Raw genomic sequence first — 3,365 nt, forward strand, 5'->3', positions numbered from 1 at the left:
ATAAACAAAATCTAAGAAAGAAATAAAGGTCAGAAACAAAAGAACAAATTAAAAAAAAAAGAAAAAAATTTCAAAGATTTTTATTATTATTATTTATTATTATTATTATTATTATTTATTATTATTATTAAGATGTCAAGCTGGCAGAATCATTAGCACACCAGGCAAAATGCTTAGCAGTATTTTAGCCATTATTACGTTCTGAGTTCAAATTCCGCTAAGGTTGACTTTGCCTTTCATCCTTTCGGGGTCGATAAATTAAGTACCAGTGAAACACTGGGGTTGATGTTATTGACTAGTCCACTGCCCCAAAATGGCTGCCCTTGTGGCAAAATTTAAAACCATTATTATTATTATTAACATGGTGTGCTAGCAGAATCGTTAGCATGTTGCGAAAAATGCTTAGCAGCATTTTGTCTATCTTAACATTCTGTGTTCAAATTCCGCTGTGGTCAACTTTGCCTTTCATCTTTTCGGGGTCAGTAAAATAAGACCCCAGTACACAAGGGGTTGGTGTGATTGACTATCTCCCTCCCCCACCCAAATTTCAGGCCTTGTGCCTATAGTAGAAAGGTTTCTTCTTATTATTATATCCCATGCTATAATAGTTAGCAGGGACATTGTTTTGAGGTTTGGTGGCAACAGGTCTCCTCAAATCTCAAGAGTCTTTCTTGGGATTCTTGCAGAATATAGAATGGTACTTTTCTGCTGGTCGACAATGCAAGTCTCAATTCTAATATGCTTTATTTATATAATTATTATTATTATTAATATTCTTATTACTACCTTGAAACAGTTATCTTGTATGTAAATGCTATGAACTTCCTCTTGATTGCTACACTACTAACACTGTATGAAAAAAAAAGAAAGCTAACATGAATTTATGTCTTGCTTCATGAAATATTCAATTAATAAATTTTGGGTTCTATCATGCTTATGATTTCTAAAAAGAATGAAATAGTCTTATACATGATTACAACAAATTGGAAATTTTAAGAGCTTCATAAATAGGCAGACAACAAAGAGAATTAAATACATGTATTTTATGCATCATCTTATTCTTAAATTTCAGATTAAAAATTTTAATCCTACCAAATATTATGAAAAAATGATTATCTCCCTTGTAATAAATGGCCTGTAAGGGAAGATTTGTTTTATCATTATCATTATCATTTTTGAGGCAGTAAGCTGGCTGAATCATTAGTATGCCAGACAAAATATGTTGTGGCATTTCATCCAGCTTTATGTTCTGAGATCAAATTCTGCCAAGGCCAGCTTTGTCTTTGTCATTTCAGGGTCAATAACCACTGAAGTTAACTTCACCTTTCATCTTTTAGGGGTCAATAATGATCAGTTGAACATTGGGGTCCATGTTATTAACTAACCCCCAAATTCCAGGCCTTGCATCTGTAGTAGAAAGATGTTGCGTGGTAGGACGTTTGCTTCCCAACCACATGGTTCCAGGTTCATGGGTAAGTGTCTTCTATTATAGCCTGGGGGCCAACCAAAGCCTTGTGAGCAGATTTGGTAGTTGGAAACTAAAAGAAGCTTGTTGTATATCATCATCATCGTTTAACGTCCACTTTCCATGCTAGCATGGGTTGGATGATTTGACTGAGGACTGGCGAACTGGATGGCTGCACCAGGCTCCAGTCTGATCTAGCAGAGTTTCTACAGCCAACCACTTCGAGAGTGTAGTGGGTTCAGAATCACAAACTCAGGTTATGGTTGGTACCACAAATGTGTTAATGTTTCGCTATTGGAATTGGTTTTTTGACTCTTCATCATCATCATCATCATCATCATCAATGTCCATTTTCCATGCTGGCATGGGTTGGATGGCTTGACAGGGACCAATGATTTTCAGGGCTGTGTTCAGTTCCAGCATCTGTTTCAACATGGTTTCTACAGCTGGATGCTCTTCCTAATACCAAACATGTTACAGCATGGACTGGATGCTTTTTTGGGCCACCTGCACTTTTGAGGTCACCAGGTAGTTTGCAGGTCTACAAGCCCAGTGGAGGGGGTCAGCTTCATGCTAGGAGATTATTATGAGAGAGTGGGGATGGGGAGCAGAACAGGTTCCTGTAGAAGGTTCTGCATAGCTACTCAAAAAATAAAAACAAGCTTGAAGAATTGTACAAAATGCTTAGCACCATTTCTTCCAGTTCTCTTTGCCTTTCATCCCTTTGGGTTTGACAAAAGGAAGTACCAGTGAAGTACTGGGGTCAATGTAATCAACTTGCTCCTTTCCTTCAAAGTTGCTAGCCTTGTGCTAAAATTTGAAACCATTTTTAGAAGTTTGGCAATATCCAGAATGGTTTAACTCAAACTTGTTTGTTTAGGAAATCGGCAAGTTCTTTTTAATCTTGTTTTGTTTTTAGTTAGGAGGTAAGCCAGTGCTTGTGGCTCATTATTGGCCCTCCAAGACTGAATGGAGGAAAATGGTATCCTCACACTTGGAAACTGGTTGGAATGCTTGTAAAAAAAATGGACTCTGCTAAAGGCTCCATCTTCAATGTAGCAGGTGGTGGTGTCAAATCAGATGACAGGTTTAGGTCTACCACCCAAGTAAGACATGGTAGGATTCGAACTAAGAAGACAAAGAATCAGAACAAACACTTCAAGGCATCCACTTCAACGTTCTTACAGTTCTGCCACCTTATGTTGCTCTATGTTTCTATACACATTACATGTACATTCCATCACTCTCATCATCATCATCATCATATGTCCGCTTTCCATGTTGGCATGGGTTGGATAGCCTGACTGAGGACTGGCCAGCCAGAAGGCTCAAATCTGATCAGGCAAGGTTTCTACAGCTGGATGCCCTTCCTGATACCAACCACTCCAAGAGTGTAGTGGGTGCTTTTTATGTGACACCAGCAGTGGTGCGGATGTATCTCGTCAGGTGATAAATAATTACAATTCGTTAAAATAACTGTTCCGCAATGTAACTTCCCGTTTTGTAGAGAGAAAAACAGCCAGACGGAGGAAATATCTTCATTTAAATCGAAGATCAAAAATAAAATCACAGATGGCAAAAAGAGAAATGAACATACACATCCCATGCTGGTGGCAAGTAAAAAGCGCCATCTGAGCATGGTTGATGCCAGTGTTGCCTGACTGGTCCCCCATGCCAGTGGCACATAAAAAGCACTCAGTACACTCTTAGAGTGGTTGGCATCCAGCTGTGGAAACCTTGTCAGATCAGATTGGAGCCTGGTGCAGCTGCTGGCTCACCAGTACTCAGTCAAACCATTCAACCCATGCCAGCATGGAAAGCAGATGTTAAACAATGATGATGATGATGATGATGATGATGATGATGATGATATATATATATATATATATATATATATATA

This window comes from Octopus bimaculoides, chromosome 7 (genome assembly GCF_001194135.2).
Source record: "Octopus bimaculoides isolate UCB-OBI-ISO-001 chromosome 7, ASM119413v2, whole genome shotgun sequence".
Classification (NCBI taxonomy): domain Eukaryota; kingdom Metazoa; phylum Mollusca; class Cephalopoda; order Octopoda; family Octopodidae; genus Octopus; species Octopus bimaculoides.